This window comes from Spea bombifrons, chromosome 8, assembly GCF_027358695.1.
Source record: "Spea bombifrons isolate aSpeBom1 chromosome 8, aSpeBom1.2.pri, whole genome shotgun sequence".
NCBI lineage: Eukaryota > Metazoa > Chordata > Amphibia > Anura > Pelobatidae > Spea > Spea bombifrons.
The window spans coordinates 3,118,049-3,142,695 of record NC_071094.1 but is presented as its reverse complement, the minus strand read 5'-3'; positions in this window follow the sequence as shown (position 1 = coordinate 3,142,695).

The following is a 24,647-nucleotide window of genomic DNA, read 5'->3' as shown; positions in this document are numbered from 1 at the left end:
ACGCGAGTGTCTATTATCTATAATTATTTTCTTGTAATGACTCTGCACTCAGACACTTTTTAGATTTTCTCTCTTTTATTCCCGCAGAAAAGATTGAAATGAAGCCCAATGCTTATCAGCGTGCGTACGGCTAACGGCGGCGCCGACTCTTATCACCATGAAATATTAGCCGGCGGCGGCATAAGTCACAATCTCCTGCGCCCTCGGCTAAAGTTCAACAATATTTTCTACTCGTATTCGTGATTTTAGAGCCGATAGGATATAATTAAGTTATTTGTATAGGAACAAAGTGCCATATATTCCCTATAATCGGAGAGGGAAAAGGCTCTTTATTACCCCGTAGAGCGGGTCGTGTTAACATACAGGTAAGAGGTTTATCAAGGTAAATCAGGCAATTTGGGACCTACTCCAAAAATGTACACTTTAATCCAGAATTGTTCTGCTTTTGCCGTAATAAATATTTTAATATATTAATACATTTTTTAGTATTAATATTTTAATATTTTATTTTTATATTGTAGATTAAATGCACGTTAATAATTATTTTTTTTAGACATATTAGGGGCTCATGAATGGACTCTCCCATACCTTCCAAGTATCGCAGCCTTGGGTTTTATGCATTGTCTCACCTAGTTGCCCTGCAGTCCTGTTTCTGCCAGAAGTGGGCTTGTTGGGGGGATCCTCTGAACTCCACCGACCAGCCCAGGGAGAGACCTCCATTGCAGCTCCCAAGTGGTCATCTGGTGACATCACAAGACGTCTCCTTGGGTTGGTTGGTGGTTGGGTGGTTGACCATGCTCCGGCCACACCGCCAACCTTAGTGTCTCGATTTAGACACCTGAAATGTTGAGGGATACGTTCTCCTCCCAGAAATGACCCTTGGAGGTCCAAGAAGAGACAAGCGAAGTCTCTTCCAGCTCCAGGCGCCGGGTTTATGTTTTTTAACCATGAATAATGTTACATTGTATATAACGTTATAACCCAAACAGAGCATTATTTTGGATGACGCCTCAGGCCCCGTACCCGCACCTTCCCATGTATTTTTATGCTCGGTGTTGAGCGGAGGAATAGCTTGATGTAGGAGATGAATTGATTTTCTTTATCTGGAGTGGATACAATAATTGCATGCAGGTTTTCTGCTGATGTAGCACCCGAGTAATTCGTCTGCTTCTACTATACTGAGAGTTATGGGGTAATACGAAAAAAAGCTTTAAATTGTCAGACTCCAACCTGTTTGCAGTATAAACATCAGGGAATATCTGAAAGGCAGCAGATTTTATGCTATGCCCGCTATATATTCATTTTTTTTTGCTATTGAGATACTGCAGGGAAAAACACAATGTAACGAAAGCCTAGTTCTTGGAGTTTTTACCCCAATCCCAGGGTCTCGGGGTGAATGGGCAGATCCTGAGGGTCACACAGACTACAGCCAACTCCGTCATATTATCCTCCGATGTAATGATATCTGAGCATCCCGATAGGGATTTCATAAGGAACATCATTGGAAGCCTTTGGTTGCCACCATTTGCGGGTCACGACAATAACATCTTTGCGATGAGCTTTTAACCCCTTAATGACAAAGCCCGTACATGTACGGGCTCAAAATGCATCGTTTTCAATGGGTTTAGGGACCGCCCATTGTCCTTAAGGGGTTAAAGTGTTAATGTTTGAGAATTCTCAGGGTCAGCTCAAATAGAAATTTTCCAGGCATGGGAAGGGCCGTGCAAATCAATAATAACCAAGTTCTTCATTGCTCGACCTTCATGGCTGCGGACCCTATTTGAATAACTTTGTACAATAACAGAATATGGATTAGCGGCATGGCTTGCTGACCACAGAAATTTTTTTTTCTGCCGTAAAGACTCAAACCTTAATCAGATTCAGGAGCCGTACGTCTATCCCATGCATGTTTAAATCCCCTCACTGTATTACCATCTACCACTTCTGCTGGGAGGCTGTTCCACTTATCTAACACCCTCTCAGTAACTAAATGAAAAAGCCTCCCAGTAGAAGTGGTAAATACTAATGCAGTGAGAATAAAGACTTGGAGGATAGCCAGAATTTTAACCAAATATGTGTTTTTCTGTTTATATAGCTTTGTCCCTAATCAGCAAAGTTGTCCCCTTTGCAACTAACAGGTTGAACCCCAATATTAATTATGATTGTAAGCTCCTGTGCGCAAGGCCTGCCTCACCTGTTGTATTTCATCTTATTATATACTGATTGTTATGTCCTGTCTACCCTTTGTACAGCGCTGCGGAATCTGATGGCGCTATATAAAACAATAACTAATAATAATTGAGCTGCAGGATTCGAGATGGCCTTTAGAGGGCAGCAGACCGTAAAGCGGCTTTGTCGTTGTTACATTTGTGTCCATTCATTTATAATAGAAAATATTTACGATACAATGTAACAACATCGCATAGGTCATTCCGCTAAACTGGAATCTGGTTGTCAATCAGTGAGATTGTTTTTGGGGGGGACATTTATTTGGAAAATAAAAGACTATTTTCACCTTCGGGAAGTTGAGATTTGTTCCAAAACTAGCACAATCTCATAAATGTCCTATCCTGATGTTCCCTTCCTGAACCAATTAAAAACAATCAGTAACTTAACAATAAGGGAGAGATAACTTAATGGGGAGGAATAACTATGTAGATCCCGAGAACAGAAAGTTAAGATGACTGGTTGTGTGATACACACACAAGGTGGGTTCCCAATACCTCTTTTTTTTAATCCCCAAAACCCCGTTATATAGGTTTAAATAGTGGACTGCAATGTGAAATGTAATATTTGAAAAAAGATTTGGTTTTTATTCACATATCAGAATGGAAATTTCCACCGATTCCCAAGAGGCGGCATCGCTGCACGGCAGACATAAAGAATATAACATAACAAAAAAAAACAACAAAAAAAACGCAATTTGCGTCTAAATCAGAATTGGGCTGCAAAACCGATAAAATGTTATGTGGGAAGGGGAGGTTGTCTTCACTAATGATGATCAGCGTCTCTGAGTACAAACACATTAATTTCCCCTGGATGGAATATGACGAGGTCTGTGGGTAGAGTTGCCGGGCATCATTAGCCGGTGATTAACAAGCTTTTTACGAGGAGCCGTTCCTACAGGCTCGGATAATTAGGAATGTGCGCTGTTTTCCTTTATATAAAGTATTTTGCAGATAACGCATGCTTTTATCACCTCATTAGTGGCTCTTCTCATTCTATTGACTCGTGATAAATACAAGGGTGATTGGGTCTAGTAAAAAAAGAATACATCATGTCTCTGTGATTATAAGAGATTCATTACCGGGCGTTTGCGTTTCAGGTAATTAAGGGTTATGGCATATTTCACGGTGTTAGAGGGAACGTTCGGGTTTAATGGGTCAACCTGTTCGATCACCATCAGACCACAGGTAAGACGTGCGGCGCGGGAAAAAGGTAAGACAGGCAATGCGGAAAAGCACAACTCGTGTCTTAATAATAAACAGAGACTTTAACCCCTCCTTAACCCCTTAATGACGAAGCCCATACATGAACGGGCTCAAAATGCATTGTTTTCAATGGGTTAAGGGACCGCCCATTGTCCTTAAGGGGTTAAAACAGGCGAATGCCACGTGGGTGCTTGAGATGCCGTAGTGTTTCACATATGGGGTGACATCAATACTTTTTGTGAGAGTTACCATCAGAAACTATAAAAAAGTTACGTTTTTTCCGAGGCGTAGGCGAGTAGCAGGCTTCTATTGGTCACCGGTTCATACTTTTAGACTGTTTATTTGTTTTTTCTATTATGCTATGGTTATTATTATTCTTTTTTTTTTAATTTATATTTTTTTCCTTAGATTATTACATAAAATTATATTTTTTAGACATAATATATCATTAGATTTTTTTTTTCTAATAACATTTTACCAAAAGTAAAACCAATGCCCACTTGCAATAATAATTTTTAAGTTTTAGTGTATTAAACGAAATATTCTACAGAATAAAATTCAGTAATATGAAGTTACTAAAGGGTCTGAATATTTTTCTATATATTTATATATATATATATATATATATATATATATTGATATAGAGTATACTATATATATATTTTTTTATTATTATTATTTTTATATATATATATTTATTATTATTTATATATATATATATATATATTTATATATTTATTATTATTTATTTATATATATATATTATTATTTATTTTTATATATATATTTATATATTTATTATTATTTATTTATATATATATATTTATTTTTATTTATTTTTATATATATATTTATATATTTATTATTATTTATTTTTATATATATTTATTATTATTTATTTTTATATTTATATTTAATTATTGATATATATATATATATATATATATATATATATATATTAGTTTCAGGATTTCTCTTAAATTCTTTTTAATGATTTCTTAAATGAAATGCTTATTTTTGTCCTTTTGAAATATTTATTTCTTAGAAGATGCCTTTTCTCATTTGCGATAGTTCCTTTTCACTTGTAACTCGGGGGGTTAGATACAAACGTTATTAAAGAGGATCCATCTAAAGCACCCATGGCTCCTGTTTTTAATTAAAAAGGCCTGAGCAGGCAGCTGCTCTATGACAGGTCTTACAGTAGCTGTAGGGATATGTTACATTTGCCTACTGCTGATTTAATTAAAAAAATATAAAATTGCACCGGGATTTAAATTAATGATTTCTCTCCTAAACCAGTGGGTTCAAGGTTTTTTTCACCGAGATTTTCAAATTGTTTCCCCGTGGGAGCCCACATCACTAGCGTGCATGGTGTGGGGAAATTGAAAGTGTCTTGAGTGTTTTATTTAAAGCAATTTATCTTTTTTTTTTTTTTTTATTCGGAGGGTTGCATGCCGAATATATTGAGTAATGAGCTTCTATTATAAGGATGTCTGCAAGCATAAGCACGGGCTGCTTTTTAATACCCCAGTGGAGAAGTCGCAGCAGTAATAGGATGGAGCAATCCCTGGAGGAGAGGATGGATTCTTTTTTTGTGCTAATCCAGGCTCTGGATAGGTTTAAAGTTTCCTTGCTATAATAAGGAACGGTTTATACGGGGCTGGGGGTGACTACGTGGCCCTGGCACGTTAAGGACAACGGCCATGACCAGCGACGTATTGTAGCCTCGGTTGACAAGACCTGTAAAGGGGGTGGAAGTCCCCTTGCCGCAAAACCAGGGGTCTAATTGCCTTCTTGTGTGCTGCTGGTCAATGGGACGGTTACAGGGGAGAACTTTGACCTCCCCAACTGGCCCAGTGACACTATGGACTGGATTCAAAGTCTTGAAGACATGAGATGCCGGAATATGAGGTCATTATGAGGACAGCGGCTGTGGAGGGGGTGACTGGGGTAACTGTCCTGGATCAGGCTTAGGGGAGCACTAGACTGGGGACCACTGGAGCGGCAGTATGGGTAAGTATGAGGTCCTATCGGCCACCCCTCCCCCACTAAAGGCATTTGTCCTATGTGCCAGATGGCCAGTCCAGCCCTGGGCTTATAGACGAGCAAATAGTTGTACTAGAACGCAAAGGTTTGCCAAAATTAGTCAGCCATTTTGTTTTGGGATACCAAATTAAATGGGAGAAAAAAACAAGGGTTGTAAGCGAGTGGAAGAGTCCAACAGAAGCATCATGATTGCCCGTTTTTGTTGTTTTTTTTGATTGAATGTAACCTTTAAATCCTTCCAACGTCAATAAACAGAATTTGAGATTTCACTTGTTCTTTAATAGGACGCTTCAGGTTCCGTGCCATTTCAAATCATCCATTTCATTAACTCCCCCCCCCCCCCCGTAGAGAAGAGACAAAAACAAGTTTTCTTTCTTCTCCACGGTGATATACCTAGATTTTTCACAACATAATGAATCTCTTGAGTAAAATGTGTTATTTCGAAAAAAAAAATCCACCCGTCCCTCCTCTTACTCTTTCCCAAAGATTCATTTTCCAGCCAAGGAGAGACGGGGACAATCCTGCAACTGTCCCCTCGGGCTCCCTTTTATGTTAAGCTTTATGACAAAGTCAATAACTACAACTGAAGTTGTCTCGATGCAACATAAAAAGGCTCATCCCCAAATGTTTTATTCATCCTACGAGCTGTTAAGCAACCCATTTACTTGAAAAAGCACTTCGCTCCATCCATGGGAAAGACGGATCTGCTAGCGGAGTTTATCTACGCCTGAACTCAAGCAAAAGGACCACGAGTAAGAGATGTCAGGACAGACAGATGTAGGACGGGGAGGCATCTCGTGAGTTCTGTTACCATTCTTGGTGGGTCTAAAAATCTTGAAGGACCGTACAACGCTGACTCCATACCTGAGGTCATAAAATATGGACTCCAATAGGTCCTCCGACCTGCCCAAAGAACGTGATTGGTGGCTTCCTGGCAACATCTGATCTCAAATAAAATCTATTCATCTGTTATTGATGGGTTTGTGAATTTATGTATATATATATTTTTTTTATTGAGTACATTTTTTGGAATATTTAGTTCCACCTCCTTTGCTGAATTTAACATTTTTGTAACAAAATGGAACATTAGAGACAAAGTTCCAAGTCCTGCTGAATGCCCAAACCCTTCCTAGGAATATTTTTGGTCATCATGTCATTAGTCATTTGTGCCGGGAACACTTAATTGCCATGTGATGCAAAGGCAGGCACTGATAGGTTGTTACCATAGAAACTGATTTAAAAAAACCCAAAAAAAGTTTAGATTTTTTGGAGCGTTAACCTTCAGAGGAAAGACTAAAATGAGAGATCTGCTAAGATGTATTTCCTACGGAACTCTATTAATGTAAAATTTGGCTTTATTCATAATTTGTGCCAGGAACACTTTAATTGCCATGTGACACAAAAGCAGGCACTGATAGGCTGTTACCATAAAAACATAAAAAAAAGTTTTTTAAAAGTTTATGCTACAGAGCTCAATTAATGTTTTGACTAAGCGGGACAGAACCTTTAATCCAGAATAACTTGGATACTTCTGGATACATCAGAAGAATTTCAAATGAATTTTTATGGGCAATATCCCTTCTAAAATCTGAGCAGCCCCTTCTTTTACTCTTGAATTTAAGTCACAATCTTATGATTAGTAAATAGCATGCATTAAACTATTAATAAAAAAAAAAAAACCCAAAGCACTATGCCATATAAAAAGACGTTTTAAAGTATCGCCCACCTAACCAACCCCGCTAATAAATAAGTTATAAAATATTCAGCCGTACAGCAGATCATTCAAAATTCATCTCTAAATGCGATGCATTAAATTCCAGTGGGTTTATTAGACTGTTTCGTTTGGAATGACCTCATAGGAGTGAGTGCTTTAAAAAGCTTTTAAGCATTTTATTGGAAATCCGAATTGTATGGCTATGAATAAGAAAACAAATCACAATATATAGATATATTATGTGTTTTATTTTTAATAATATTTTTTATATTTTTTTTTCTTTTTGTAAAATTGTAAATTTATATTTATTCTATTTTGTAACAAATCTTATTGAACAATGTAATGAAAATAATTTAAAAAAAATAATAATAATAATAAAATAATTTTTTATATTTAGTTTTCTTTTTGTAAAATTGTTAATTTGTATTTATTCTATTTTGTAACAATTCTTATTGAACAATATAATAAAAATAATAATAAAAAAATAAATATATTATATATATATATAAATATTTTTCCGACATGCGACCCGTCTCACCCACTGTCTTACTGACTGCTCTTTCAACACCATTTTTGATCTGCGAACCACACTTTATAATAAGTGCGGAAAACAGGAAGACGAAGGAAGTTGGACGCGCGTCTTGGCTTATCTACTCCGACAGTGAAGCTTGCGATATGGACTTACATGCCCTCAATTTTCCGAACAACACATTTTATTATCCCTTGTCAAAAAAAATCCAGATATAAAATATATGCTTTTACGAGAACGGAACATTCTAGAACCAAACGCACAAACGCCACCCGAATAACAATATGTATTGTACAGATCCGCATGGCTCAAGTTATGCACCTAAAAGATGATTTGTATCTGGGGTGCCATATTTACTGCCCTAGACCCCCAACCAGGAAAGATCTGCCAGTCGGCCCCGCTCTGCCGCCGACAGCTGAGAGCCCCCATTGGATCTGCAGCCCTACGCCTAGTCTAACTCGGCCTGAGTACGTATTGTATGACAATACATCCCCAGTTGGATATTAACAATGATGGTATGATAACTTCTTCTAATTTAATGACAGATATTAATACCGATTAATAAATCACTTTATTTGTTATCCCTCTCCTACCAAAGGCCAAGTCTGACGAGATTAATGGCCACTCGGGTGCCACATATCACGTTCACCGACATTTATTACCAAAACACTTATTCTGTTGGTTTTTATAAACCTAACAGAACTACAAATGAAAAAGGGCCGTTTACCAATGAAAATACAGACATTGTAAGGCCTTTCACGTCTAAATAAGGGTTAATATAAAAAAAAACGATAGCTCTGGGTACGTTAAGAAAAATGAATTAAGGCATAAAGTACCAACGCAGGCGTTACAAATGTTAACAATGCTTCATCTGAGATGAGAAATACAGGACTGATACAGCTGAGAAGGGACAATTAAGAGGGATATTAGGGGCGTGGCCTAAGTCTTTTCATTAGAGAGAGTCAGGGGGCGGATCCTGCAGAGGTAAAAATGGCTCCTTACGTGCAGATTCTTGTAATAGCCTAAAAACAAACAAACTTCCTGTACGACACTTAAAAAAAATCATTTGACTTATAGCCCCAAGCCTCAAAGACTGTTTAGCGCACGGTATCCATCATTCTCGGGTTTAAAATATTGAAGAGATTTTCAGTGTGAAAGCAGAAGGGAGTACAGCGATAGCCTAATTCGCCCTCCATCCGACCAGCACAAACTTTTCCCCGAACCATGATTTATTTATACTCACTTCGAATCGACCTGGAAAATTCTAAAAAAAAAAACAAAAGCAGATCTCCCTCGATATTTCATATACACCAATATTTTCTGGCGCTCCGTGTTGATACAACAGTATAATAACAGCGGCCTAGATAAAGTACAGGACGGGCTTTATAAATTACCCCCACATCAGATTTATTTTTTTATTTTTTTTATTTTTATTATTATTAAACTGTGAAACGCTAAGAAAAAAAAATAAATAAAATGGAAAGGGAGTGAAGGCAGCCGTATGCATGCGAGCGCAGCTCAGATATGTAATCATACATCTTGCATCCCCAGTAATAATGTATATCTTGTATAACTTATCTCGTAAGAACAGGAACGGTCCGGCTGGGGTCTTTCATTCATCACACTCTCAAAGCGTATCCATGACAACCGAGGAAATTAGGACAGTGAAGTTTTGCTCGTGGTAGGAGATGTGATGTGGAAGTGTAGCCGCGGTGCGCTTCCTTACACACGGATGGTGATTTTAGTCGCACTTATTGCTTATTCTTTAGATTGTCAGCTCTGGTGCCCAGGGCCTTCAACATGTTGGCGCTAACAGAACATTCATGATGGAAAGAGCTGGGGGGGTTTATAATTGGAGAGCACTTATGTTATTTGAATTTCATGATTTGGGGGTTATGATGTCACCAATCTGATGCAAAGTAGTAAAGGGGCTTAATGAACATTTAGGGGGGAAGCCCCAGTTGGTAGCCTTTTAGTGGGTGGAGAATGGGTGGGAAGTAGGTGGCAATGGGTGGCGATTGGCAATTAAAATATGTTCTTAATTAAAATGCATGCCTCGTTCATTTTTGAGCGCGTGCAACAGTGCCATTTTACTACTAGGACACAGCCTTACTACGTAGATTGTAAGCTCCACAGACCAAACCGCTGTATCCACAACATGGCGCCACCTCGCTTTATTTCACTAAGCCCACCTCATAAGCTTGCGATTTTTTTTTTAATATAATAAGACACATCATGATATAATAAATGTTTCACCCCCCCTCCGAACAAGAAAAGAAAGGGGTAACCATGTACCCCTAGGGACTCCGAACCCGGAGTATCTTCTCCTTTTGTAGCAGACACTTCCTAAAACGAATAAAGATAATAAAGATCTAACACAACACGTAAAAAATATAGAAAAAAAGCTTTCTTCCCATCAAACTCGGTGTTTCCATGTAACGCTTTATTGACTATCCACACGTTGCTAGGTAATTCTATGAACTTCTCGCGATTCACAAATCCTCAATTAAAACATCAATCACTTCCTCGCGACAAAAGCCAGCAGAAGACGCACATTCTTATAAAACCCATCTTTCCCGGATTTTCGCTTTGATTAAGAGTTAAAATACTAAAAAAAGCCAAAATATACCCCAAAAGCCCCTTCTTCCGGACCCAATAACCCCCCGCCACGCGGTTTATTTATCCGCGCTTTCCGAACGTGGCTGGGGGGGTTAATGCTCCATTTTTTTTTGGTTGTCGGCCCTGATTAAGCAGACAGAGTCATTGGTATGTATGAACGTGCGAACGCGGTACAGGTGTCAGAAGTGGGATTTCACGCCATGTATCAGAAAAACGTCGGAATGCATCATTTATTGGAACCGCGCAATTACGTTTCTGTATCATATGTCTGAAAAGTGATTGTTTTGATCCGGTTACAAGAACATCACTTTGTAAAGGGAGCCTTCCTTCTGCATTAGCGCTAATCCCCGGACATTTAACGGTTAATTTAATCAACTTTTTTTAGGGGGGGGGGCAACAGAAGAGGTTTAATAAATTCTGGAGAATAAGTAGGAACGATATTTCTCTGGATTTCGAAGCACTTCTGTTGTATGCGTGTCTGATTAACCCACGGCCAGCCCGGAATCAGCCCCAGCATGGCTTTTTAACCCCTTAATGACAAAACCTGTACATGTACAGGCTCAAAATGCATTGTTTTCAATGGGTTTAGGGGCCGCCCATTGTCCTTAAGGGATTAAATGGAATCTTTCCTTAGTAATTGCATCCGGACACATTTTTGGTGCGATTAGCCTCTCCGACGTTGTAGATCTAAGGGTTAGGATACATGCGAATCACCCCCCCCGCGCGTTCTCTAGAGCGATAATTTGTTATTAAGATGGGCTCCTGACCGAGGAGATTCGCCCGTCTACAAAAAGGGATTTAAGCAGCGGTGGGAACGGCTTCCGTACAATAATTGCGCATGAGAAATGTAATTGAAGTTGGAGGTTTCAGCTCCGTCGAGAGCTTCGGGGTTGAGTATAAAAGCTATTTAGGGCAGGAAATCAAGAGCGAATGAATTAGTTATTTGGCCCCCTCGCCCCACACGCAGGTAAACACCGTGGTTGACGTGGAGTGGGGCGTAAAGAAACACCGCTCCAGTGACCCGTGGTTTCTCCATGGCTTCACCCGGGCGAAACCTCAAGAGATCCCAAGTATGTTAATCAGTCGTTGGTCTCGTCTTAGATTCAGGAGCCGTATGTCTATCCCATGCATGTTCAATTACCCCCTGCCACTGGGAAGCCATACCACTTATCTACCACCCTCTCAGATTACCCTGATTACCCATATTACATAACAGGAAAGTATCTAGACTCTTTGCACACTTTGACATGAAAGTATTTGGAGAATTTAGCATTTTAAATACATTTTAAATTTTAGGCCGTTTTGTGGCCTAAAATGTAACCAAATGTAATATTCCTGACCACGAATGTCACCCTGCTCACTGTTTCATCATCAATGTTTTCCTGACACAATTAGCAGGTCGCAAACCTCTAAATATTTAATGAAAACGATAATTAAAGCTGCTGTTCCACCTACTGTAAGGCCTTTATACTTTTGTGATTAAATGAAGCATCTAATACTTTTATTTGTCCAAATCTTTCCCAGAAATAATTCTTCGCTCATGTACAGTTTAGCTATTTATTGTTTATTTTTGCCGGGGACACTTAATTGTCAGGTGATACGAAAGCATGCACCGATAGGTTGTTGCCATAGAAACATTAAAATCTTCTTGTTTTTGTGTGATTAAACCTTCAACTGTAGGAGGTTTATATTTTTTTAACATCCAAGGGAATGTGATTAATGTTTTGTGGGAAAGGACTTTTTACATGATGAAAATTTTGCCTCTATTGCCCCCGGGGGATCGAGACATGATTAAAACTGTTTTTTTTCCGTTAAAAAAAAATAAAAAAAACAAAAAAAGGAACCCATTCCCAGACACGGCCTATTAGCCCGACATTTAAGTGAATCTTTACACCGCAAAATCAATTTCTTATCAAACAGATAATTACAAAGCAGATGGATAATAGGGGGGCCGTCACTGTAGAGCCTGGCGTGCGATCAGCTGATGATTAATTTAAAAAAATATTTTTTTTTTCTCTTTTATTTTAGAAATGTCGGGGTTTAATTTAGGCTTTTTGTGCCTCTAAAATTCTACCCGGCAACAGGGCAAAAGGGGCAATAGTATGTTGCCAGATGAGTATAGGGGGGGCTCACTCTTCGGCGTATCATGGGACTCGAGGTCAACGGAGGCTTAATATAAGTAAGAAAAAAAAAATAAAAATAAATGATAAGGTCAGCTCGGTCTTTGGGGGGGGTGATTGTAACTACTGCTGGGGGCCCCATCTTTTATTATTATAGAGAAATGTCCCCCCCACCCCCTGATTTCTTTCTAAATAAAACATTGTTGTATGAGAAAGCTTTTGCCAAAGAGCGCGGGGTGAAATAAAAGAATCACATTACTGCCCCTTATTTGAATTCAGCCCAGGTGCTCATCGTACTGTGGCACTCAGTATAATTGAATTTGTTTAGCATGAAAGGAGACGTGATATATAATATCTTGTGACTGTATGGACCCCGCAGAGGTCGGAAACGTATTGTTCATTGTATCGCGACTGCTCACAAAGAAAAAGATTGGCTATTAAAAAAAAAACAGCCAAAATGTTAGAAACTTACCCCTAAAGGGTTAATAAGAAGGACTACACAGAATATCCAGATTGCTTCTTGAAATATTGATAAGAAACTCCACTTTTCATTATTTTTTTTAATGGTCTTCCATTTCTGCAAGATGGCTACCCTAAAATGGCGGGGTAGGATTCCCCCCCTACAACATTTCAGACCCCCAAATTGGGGCACTTTTGTTGGGTGCGATTTTTATACGCAGGGCATCGGTGGGTTTTCGAGCCGGAGCATAGACTTGAATGTCCGCCTACCGTTTCCATCCCGCCACCTAGAGGCGCTCAGCAGAAATGCGATGTGAAACGTGGGAGATGACATCGATCGGTGTCTCAGTTGGCTGGGACAGTCAGGGGAGATCAGACCATCCCATGAAAAACAAGACCGTTGGGAGGAATATAAATGGGGCTGGGGTGCTTTTTGCTTAGGTAGAAGGCTGCATCTAGGAATGACAGGGCTGTAAGCGGGCAGAAAGTAAAAAAGATGTTGAGTTACTGCAGAAGCCTCACATTTTCACCTGCATTCACTATAACTCCCACGGGAGCATTGCCACGTGTGGAGGTCAATCTCATTTTTTTTCCTGATTACGTTGCATCCCTGGAAACCTCTAGTTTTGTTCGTGTTCTAGAATGTGGCTCCATGTCCGAGGTCCCTTTTGACCACTCTTTACAAAACGTTCTTCTGAACATTAGCTCTTAGCTCTCTGCCCCCCCAAAAAACTTGATACATCGTACATAGCTCAACAATCTTTACGAAGTGCCTGAAGAAGTTAATCAAAGGGTTAGTTGGTATTTCATTTGTTGTTCGCAGAATGTTGGTGGTTGTTAGAGGTCTACAAACAACCGGGGAACAGATGGAAGAGGTAAATATAGTTTCCTCAACAATAACAAAAACTCCCCATCCTGACACTCTCCGCAGCATGTTACCGGTACGCTGTCAACAATCCCCAAGATCACACCTATAATTAAGAGAGAACATTTGGGTGAAGGCTATATAAAAGCTCTTCAATATGTTTTCAAAAAATTTCATTTGGGACACTCAAGGACACAGATTTCTCACGCAATGTTGCCTACGAGTCAGAATATATACAATTAAAATAATTATCGATCAAAAATGAATCATCTTCTGGGTTTGACCTGATTTTAAGAATCTGGTTCAATGTTTTTGTTCATTTGTACATGGAGTTCCATGGAATTGAGACAGATGGGGTCTATGGCGAACATTTCCACCAAGGCGGGGTTCATCCTCTACACGCTCATCAAAAAACTAGGCTTCTCCCCACTCTAAAATCAGCATTCTCTCCAGTAAATGGTTTTCTCACTTGGCGTCTAGTCCTCTCCACAACCTCTAGTCCACCAGGATCTGGACCTCTCTCCAAACCTCCTCAACACCTATTCCTCTCCTCAGTCTGCACAGATAACCGACCCTCTCCACATCTTCTCCAGCGAATGGTTTTCTCACCGCTAGTCCTGTCTTCTCCACAACCTCAGCCCACCAAGACCTAGACTTCTCCCAAAGCCCTAAACAGCTACTCCTCTCCTCACTCAGCCCAGTACCGCGTCCCATTTCCCCCTATTTCTACTCGGTATCGCTTCTGTTTTTCACCAAGTTCCTTCTCCCCAACAGTCTACACTCTCCACCATCCACTCAACAGCTCTCTTTCTCATTAACTGAACCTTCTCGTTATCAACAAGGCTGGTAGTCCCCTCTGAAAGAAGTCATTAGAGTCTTCATCCCTGATGTCAGTCGTCTCTTTCACAGACGTCCCGGTGATATTGGGAAGATTAGGACATAAATCTCGCAGGGTTCCCAGTAGATACATTGTTTTTAATTTAATTGTTACAATTAACTTGCTGAGCACCCCTGGAAGCTCCTCGTCATCACTCTGCCGTTGCCTTTATTTTTGGTATTTTCATTTTAAGAAAGCCAAGTATTCGAGTTAAAATCAGGGGACCCAATTAAGCTGGTTTGCCGAGAAGATGACCTACTTTTGCTACTGATATCGTTCTCTCTGTTCTTCGACGATTTGGACAGTTGGTTTAAATTAACCCCTCCGGCACGAAAGCTTATGCTAGACGTGTGGAGTTTTTTGGGCAACTTCCTTTGATAAGGAATGTAATTAAATGTACATTTTTATTCCTCGGGATAAATAACAGGTTTCTTTCTCAGTTCTTCCCGTGTGCGGAGGATCCGTAGACGTGGAAAGCGGTGGATTTCTCAGACCTATACCCTGAATACATTTCCTCGTTCCCTTCAATTCTCCAGGTCCGTATTGTCTAGGACAAGCCGAGAACTTGTGTCAAAGACCTTAGGGCATAAACAGGTAGAATTCATAGGTTGTTAAAAAACGCAACTTATGCTTTGGAGCTAAGTAAGGAAGAGGAACGTATCTAGGAATTAATTATGTAGGTTGATCTCCCAAATGCCCCACCGGTCAACCACCTTAACCAGGTCTTGGGTCAGAGGACGCTCCATGAATGTTTCCATAGCTCAAGCAGTCAGTAACACATAGTTTCATATAGTTTAGTGTTGGTGTTGGACTTGGCTAAACTATCCAGTCCAGGGGCAAGTTTAGCCAAATGGTCCAATGGTAAAGCTACCAAATTACATGGACTATGCCCTCAACAAGAGTCCTCACCCAATGCGGCTAAAGCCCAAAGGGTAGACTGGGGTCCATAAAGTGAAACGAGGAAATGTCATCTAGAATTCTGGCTTTATCTCATTGTCGATCATCACCGGGGTAAATAAAGCTGTTGGACCGCAGTCTTAAACAAGCAGTCAATAAGGGGGTATCTGAACCTTTCTTATCAGCACTCCTTATAACAACCGTTTTTTGGGGGGGGGTGGAAAGCAGGACACCCCAATTATGGAATATCCTTACCCCATGATGCCATGTTAGTTCCTAACACCAGCTAAGCATCATGGGAAATGTAGTTCCACAAACATGAAGCACTACTGTTGGCTACCGGTGCTCTAGAATAATGCTCCTGCCGTATTATAAACCGTATCGCCTCTTCGGGTTGTGATCATGACTTGGTAGCCAAGGAGGACCAAGGTGACTTAGAGTTCCTTTACAATCTCTTGGTGGAAGAAGGGCATACGGTACACGTTAGTGACTGATGGGTTAAAACCGACACATCCATAAATAATCAACGCCGACTGTCCCTTTTACCCTCTTACTGTCTCAAACAGACGCTGCCGAGCAATTACGGCTACGTACATTGATACATACAGTCAGCCGGCTGCCAGACTCCAGCAATTTTCCTATCGTCAAATTAATTGGGATGATGCATTGATTCAAGAAACAGACAGAGCGATCAGTAAGAAGGTGGAGTACGGCTTAATCAAAACATGAATGATGACGGGAGAAAAAAAAAATTAGAACGCTGTTATCAAAGAAATAAATGCACAAAGGCACCCCGACGACTTTATTTTGTTTTTCTTGGTAGATCAGTCAGGTTCTTCTGCCCTTAAAATGTCCCCAGTTTTGTCTCGGCACCAAGACATGACGAGTCCCAAAAGCGGTGCTCTTTTTTTTTTTTTTTCTCCCGGGATGCATAAAATCAACTAAAAGAAATTCACTGGTTTTTTTTTTTTTGGGTTTCACACAAAATGCGGTGATTGAGGCTCTTCTGCTGTGAACTGAAACTGATTGATATCATTCAATCGCAGGGACAATGAAGTAAAAGAAAGAGAGCGCGCCTGAGATGGCATTACTCAAGCACAAATCAGCTTCCGATTAACACGAATACGGTTTGTTTTATCCGTGAATGCATTAAACGGCTGGCTGACGTACATTTACAGATGGTCCTAAATAACAAAAGCACTTGAGTTTGCCCTCTACGTCTGAGGGGTTGTTTCAAAAGCACAAATGCTCCATAATTCCCCAGCGCCCTCTTTAAGAGACCATCGTTAGGACACAAATCCCTGTCCCCCTCTTTCCTCGCCTTTGCCCCTCTTTCTTCCCCTAATGCCCCTCTTTCCTCCATCGATGTCCTTCTTTCCTCCCATGATACCCTTCTTTCCTCTCCTGTGACCCCTTTTCTCCCCTGATGCCCCTCTTCTCTCCCGTGATGCCCCTCTTTCCTCGCCTTTGCCCCTCTTTCTTCCCCTAGTGCCCCTCTTCCCTCCGATGATACCCTTCTTTCCTCCCCTGATGCCCTTCTTCTCTCCCCTGATGCCCCTCTTCCCTCGCCTTTGCCCCTCTTTCTTCCCCTAGTGCCCCTCTTTCCTCCATCGATGCCCTTCTTTCCTCCCCTGATACCCTTCTTTCCTCTCGGAATGTTTGCTGGGTATGAGGGTATCGCAGGGTCCTACAGCCCCAATTGCCCCGATAATGTGTATAGAAACTGCAGGAAATGGCTTTATAAACTAAATGGGGTAAATAAAACCTATTATTCTTCTTAGAACCCTGTGATACCCCCATACCCTTCAAACATTTTGAGCTCCTAGAAAAGAGGGGGGTCAGAGGAGGAAATAGGGGCACACGAGAGGAAAGAAGGGTATCAGGAGAGGAAAGAACGGCATCAGGGATTGGGGAACCAAGGATGGCCCTCCTAAACTGGAAAACGTGGGAGATATGTCCACATCCCATGACAGACTACAGAATTCCAGTTGCATTGATTGATGTGTCCGGGGTCTGTCTCCTGATTAGCAGAGAGCGCGCAGGAACACATAGTTACCAGGTACGTAGCGTTGGCTCCCTATGTGAGAAATCTCATTGATTCTCTCTGAAGGTTCTGCCTCTGATAGCTAAAGGCGCGTCAAGACGGCCCCGCCGCAGAGCTGAGTGCTTCACGAGGCACGGTGCGGGAACAGCAGCCGCACATCCTCTGCTGTTCCAGAGAGAAGGTAGCATCAGACCTTTCCCGCAGGCAGGAAGGATGTGTGATACCGACAACCATCTCAGCCGCCATGTGGCAGAACCGCCGTGCCTCCAGGGAGCTTCTGTCCTTAAAGGGACGGCAACATCGCAAGACATACGTTCTTTTTAACAGCGGTACTGGCGAATGCTGCGGCTGTGTCTGTTTTGGCCTCTTTTGTAGGAAATTGGATTTTAAAAGCTTTATGACATAGAGTCAGAGGTTCCGAGCCACAACGCGCTTCTACGTGTCTCAGACAGACATAAATACATAAACCTCGCACCCGCAATGAATACATCCCAACGTGCACCGACTATCTTCCCCCGTGACCTCGAATCCTCCAATTCCCCCCCACATTCGGGGCTTTAGGTTTAGCAGCCCCAATAAAGCCTCTGGACCGAGGATGCACAACTCCAGTTACTATGGTAACCGCATCTCGGAATCCAGGAAAGAGCCTGTATACAGCCAGGGGTCCGATGTACAGGACGCGTAGAGACGTATCCAGTATATCGCGGCATCAGCTGGGCGGTCGAGCCGGTGGAAAAAAAACTTCTTACGCTCTTCAAAAGACAGAGGAGGATTTCTCAAGGGCAAATACTGGTTTTTTTTTCATTACTGCCCTTGTAAAAAGGGCTCTATGTACCAGCCAAGCTCTGCGCTGCACCAAGCGGGGTAAATTGATTTTCTCATTGCAGCTGGCAGCCTTGTGAATAATAAATCTTATATTAAGAGGACGACACACACAGGACGATCCCCACTTTAAAGCTGCTGTCCCACCTACTCTCCTGAATACACCACATGTATATAGTAATGTAAATGTCCCCCATTGGACCCATGCTTATAGATGTCTGTTCTGGCCAATGGCAAGGCTCTGTCTTTTCGTGCCCCTCCATACTCCCAGGTGTTTAAGGGGTATTAAGAGTTCTACGATGTGATGGTCTAGCTCAGCTGATAGTTCATACATTGGGGCCACCGATCTCCCTGGTTCGTTACATAGAACCACTGGGACCTTGGCCTTTAGACACTCCATGGCCACTGCCTCTCACTATACCCACCATGGTCTACCTCCCAACAGTGGTGGCCTCTATAACATATGTATTTTGGGACGTGAGAGAGAACGGGACATAAGAAGTTAATTCGTTCCTCCATAGAAAACCTCAGAATCATCTCACAAGGACCTAAAAGAAGCGAAGGGCTTTTGGGAATCCAGTTGGCTTAAACTGGTTCTAAGGAACTTGACTGTTACATGTCTGTGTGACATCACTATGATGTAAGCTCGAAGCATCGCCTTTTAAGGTAAAAAATTATATTTTGTACTAATTGTAACGTTTTTCTGAAGATCACCTTTAAACACATTGTATCAAGAATGAACCTTCATACAGTCCAAGAAGGTAAGTGGTCACTTTGACTTTTGATCCCCAAAACAATATATATTTCTGGGTGTGATGGGTGAGAGAGGGAAGGGAGCCCACGATGAATGAATTAAAATATAAAAAAAGGAATTCTTAAAACTTAAGTAGTCTCTTATTTGAGTTAATTGCCCCTGATAAAGGTCTTGTTGCCCAAAACCATTTCAAGGAGAAAGTATTAACCTTCCTATTCTGAAATCAAATGAAAAAAGTTGAGAGGTTTCCTTAGAAAAGTCCTCCCTGCCAAACCAGCATCCCGGGTGTCACCATAAAAAAATGAATGGATGTTGGCATCCAAGGCATGGAGTAAATGAAAAATCTAAAACTGGATCATCAGAGCTAAAAATATTTTTTGTAAGCGGCTCCTCTGTGTATTCGCTATTGTGTGAAAACATCTGCCGCTGAAAATTAACTTCAAACAGCGACATATGCAACAAAACGTCAGGTGCATTAACTATTCCATAACAAAACAGACAATAGAAACATAGAATCTGTTGGCAGATCGGCCCCATTTGGCCCCTGCCCGGTCTGCCCGTTTCTCCTGCTGTAAAGACTCAAACCTTAATCAGTCGTCGGTCTCGTCTTAGATTCAGGAGCCGTATGTCTATCCCATGCATGTTTAATCCCCTCACTGTATTGCCTTCTACCACCTCTGCTGGGTGGCTGTTCCATTTATCTACCACCCTCTCAGTAAAGCAAAACATTCTATTCCATGTAAGCCTCTGACCTTCTAGTGTTAGATTATGGCCTCTTGTAAATGTTTCCATCACGTCCCGTCTCTCTTCTCTCCTCCAAGCTGTACAATATTCAGGATATATAGGGTTAAATCTATGATTATGACCCCGGGACATTTTATATCCTGCGTTTTGTTTTCGTTCCGCCGGTTGGCCGGCGAGCTGGTCTTGTATTAACACGATGCATGTTCCCATCTCGGAAAACACACGGCGTGCCGAAATGTTTCAGTCCCTCAATAGTATTAACCTTTAAAGGTATAATAAAATAACCCCCTTTGCCTGAAATAAATTGCTTCAGTCTCTCTTCTCCACATGCCAGCAATTTCTCAATAACTCGTAGCACAAATATACATCAGTTCAATACGGTGAAACCTGTCAAATCCTTGACTGGGCAACTTTTTTTTTACATCTTTCAACTGAATAATAATCAAGGAAGAAAAAAAATTCAGAAGACGGAAAGCTCTTTACCAATCTGTCTTCTGTTCCTTGGGTTTTGCAGGGGGATGAATTTTGGGTTATATTACAGGAAAATAGGATGAAATGGGTCAGCTAGATTGGCTGGGGTAGTAGACGGAAAGGAAGTAGGCTACAATGGGTAATGGTAGGGATGGAGGTGGACTTTCTTATCGGGAGATACAGAAGAAGACTTGAATGTCCATGTAGCGGTTGGGGAGAAGGCAGGCTTGCTAGACTTGAGGTACATGAGATGACTTCCATGTCCATGTAGTGGGATGGTAGGCTTGCTGGTCTGGAAGTACAGAAGAAGACTTACATGTCCACATAGTGGTGGGGATAAAGGTGGGCTTGCTCGTCTGGAGGTACAGAAGAAGACAAGCGCGTCCTTGTAGTGGAGGGGAACATGGTGGGCTTGCTGGTTTGGAGGTACAGGAGATGACTTCCATGTCCATGTTATCGGATGGTAAGCTTGCTGGCCTAGAAGTACAGAAGAAGACTTACATGTCCACATTGTGGTGGGGATAAAGGTGGGCTTGTTCGTCTGGAGGTACAGAAGAAGACATGCACGTCCTTGTAGTGGAGGGGAACATGGGCTTGCTGGTTTGGAGGTACAGGAGATGACTTCCATGTCCATGTTATCGGATGATAGGCTTGCTGGTCTGGAGGTACAGAAGAAGACTTACATGCCCACATAGTGGTGGGGATAAAGGTGGGCTTGCACATCTGGAGGTACAACAGAAGACATGCATGTCCTTGTAGTGGAGCAGAAGATGGTGGGCTTGCTGGTTTGGAGGTACAGGAGATGACTTCCATGTCATCGGATGGAATACGGCTATGAATCTTTTTGGATTATCGTAGCCGTCTGGAATAAAGAAATTGTTCCTAATCAAAATTAAATATATAAGTCGATCTCATTTTTATGCGGGCTTTTAGGTCAGGCCACCAAAAAAAAATAATCAAAACAAGCTGGAAAAGAGTTTCTTACAAATTCAGTGTCTGTTTTTTCCACTTTTTCCAGATACAAAGAGAGAAACTAGTTGTGAATTACTCCGGATATAAAAGGTTGTATTCGGCTGACACGTGAGAACGTTGTCAAAAGGCCGTTCATCATCTCCGACAATTAAGAAGAATTCCTTCCATATTGAATGAGATGAACATCTGTTCTTGGGTCCTTATGTTCCACTTCGTACGTTTCTATCCCCGTCTTCCCGATTGTCTGTTTTTAGAATAATTTAATTCAGTTTTTCACTTGGCGGAAGCTCTCTGACCTAATTACCAATAATCCGACGCTGTTTTTCATGGATTTATGGTATAATTTGCCTCGGCTTTTAGCTGTTGCTATCAAAGACTTGGCTTATCATAAAACGCTGTAATATACCGACCATCAGGACCCGTTTTTTAGGGCGAAATGGGAGGAGTCTCAATTACAATTGGTAGAAGCTGAACAAAAGTGGGTGGTTCTATCACGAAGCCCCACCTTTTAACCCTCATCGGCACCCTTGTGTCCGCACAGTTTTAGTTTGACCCCCAACATTCCTGGTATCCAAACCATTATCGGGGGGGGGGGTGGCAAGAGGCGGGATTAGGTGGGGATTTATGACATCCAAGAATAACACCATGGACTCTTATGACATCATAGCACGGGTTAGAAAGCATTTGAGAACTTTATTGTATTTTTTTGACATTTACCTAAATAGTTTCCAGTCGTTTTCGTCTTGTTATTCCCTTTCATTTGCCTCCCTATGGCTCCGTGTCACCTGTGTCCCCTTGAAGGTGCCTGAGGTCCTTGTTACCCATAAACAAAAAGATAACGATGAAAGCGATTGGACAATTGGAGATCAACTTGACCCGCAATGATCCTGGCGATTGGACAGCGATGGCCTCAGAAAGCAAATCAGAGTTTCAGGAAGTAAAAGGATCATGTGATTGGACAGTTATGGCCAAACGATGAAAGCAATTGGACAATTGAAGATCAACTTGACCTGCAATGATCCTGGCGATTGGACAGCGATGGCGTCGGAAAGCAAGTCAGAGTTTCAGAATGTAAAAGGATCATGTGATTGGACAGTTATGGCCAAACGATGAACGTGATTGGACGGTGAGGGTCAAAACGATCCCGATGATTCTATTTTGATTGAGGTGGCCCACCTTCCAGAATAATTATAGTGGCTTTAACCCATTAGGGTTAACATTTTGACCAGGATTGACGGGTTTGAGGGTTTGCGCATTAAGCGATCTCATGCTGCGTTTTTACACCTAATGCTCTACTTTTTTTTACAGAACAGAATTAGAATTCAGAGCATGCCGCCCCACGTGCTTTCAGGACGATGGAATAATTTGGCAGAGCTTCGCACCACCTACCGCCTACTGAACCGCAGAATGTTAGGAAAGATATTGTAAAGATCGGGAAACTGTGAGCCTTTCAGAAATCTGCAGACTTCTCCCTCTAAAATAGCCTTTTTTGATCTTAGTCCCGCTCTGTAGATTCCACCATAATTCCTTCCTTCCGTGGGTTTCTTGCATAGAGGAACAGGTGGAACGTCAAGCGAGGGCCTCAAAAGTAGCAATAAATGAGGTCATGAGGGTGAATTCAGTTTCTTCTAATGAATCTTCAGATATTTGGAGTTAGTTCCGGATTATCTTGGCTCACTAGGCATGTTTTCCCCCCAAAAATCATGAGTACCAAAATTCCAGGATACCAGTTCTCTTTCGTCTGTTGTCCTTGAGAGAAATTAAAATGATGACATCATATATTTCGACCAATCACGCATTAAAGGTATTGAGGACACATACCCATCTGTTTTGTTTTTTTTCAGATCAGAACCTTGGATTGTTTTTTTCTTTTGCTTTGAGTAAAATGATTATAGGTTTTTTTTTTCTGGTTGTCATAGCAATGGCAATAATTTACACATTTGTATGAACAGTCACAGAAACCTGAGCTTTTAGGTGTTTATGTGTGAGAGAAATTACTCTCGGCTGATTATAATAGGGCTGGTGGTTTAGTAGGGATGTCATGGTGATTTGTTATTTGATGTCAGGGGTCTTTCAAAAGGATTCAATTAAATTAAAAAAAACGGTGCAAAGTTTAATTCCTTGACAATGAAAATTTGGCCCTCTCACCCCAAGAAACTACTCGTTCACCTAAAATCTGCCTCTTTAGCTGACGATTCCACTAAAAAATATCCCCCCAAGAATATATGTGGTTTAAATGTAATGTAAGGAAGTTTCACTTTACCGAGAAGGCTGTAGATAAGTAGAACAGCCTCCCAGCAGAAGTGGTAGAGGGTAATACAGCGAGGGGATTAAACACGCATAGGATAGACATACGGCTCCTGAATCTAAGACGAGACCAACGACTGATTAAGGTTTGAGTCTTGAGGTGAATGGGCAGATTCTTAGGGTTTTATCCCATTGTCATGGAGTGAATTTTTACCCCTCTCAGAGTCTTGGGTAGAAGGGGCAGATTCTCAGGGTCACCCATTCGGGAGCTGATGCATTTTCTACTGTGATTTAATGATGTCTGAGCATCCTGATTGATGATTTTCTCCCTGCTTGAACACAGGTGACTTCAAAATATCTCTACCCCTCACAAGGGGAGGACCATTATTATTATTATGATGATGATGATAATGATGATTATTATGATGATTATTATTATATTTATTTTGGGAATAGCAAAAACAATTTAAGAAAAAAAAAACCGGAGCGTATCATAAAATTATTATTATTATTATTTATTGATTCATATAGCTCCATCATATTCCGCAGCGCAGTACAACGAGTAAACAGACCTTACAAATAGCGCATCATTTTACAATTCATGTAATAAAAGGCAAGGAAATTGCAATCTAATAAATAATTCGTTTTATCACAAAAAATAAATAATAAAAAATGATAAATATTTGTGTATTTTTATATAGAAAATAACCGCCTCCCGCCTGACCATAAATAAATACGCTGCAACTTGGTGTTGGCGTAGAAACTAGACAAGGTGCCCTTGTTGCCTCCACAAAATATTATTGTACAGAACATTCTATAGTGGAAACGATGTTACCAGCACCTGTTTAAATTCACAGTGGGTGGCTGGGGGGAGGGAGAGGAGGGGGGGTCATATGATATTTATCATATGGATAATAAGAAGAGCTGGTTAGGATGACTATAACGGGACTGGTCGGGGCCGCCTTGTGAGAAGCCATGCATTACTACAACAATCTGTATTATTTCAAGGTTGGGGGGGGGCAGGCAATTGAGATCA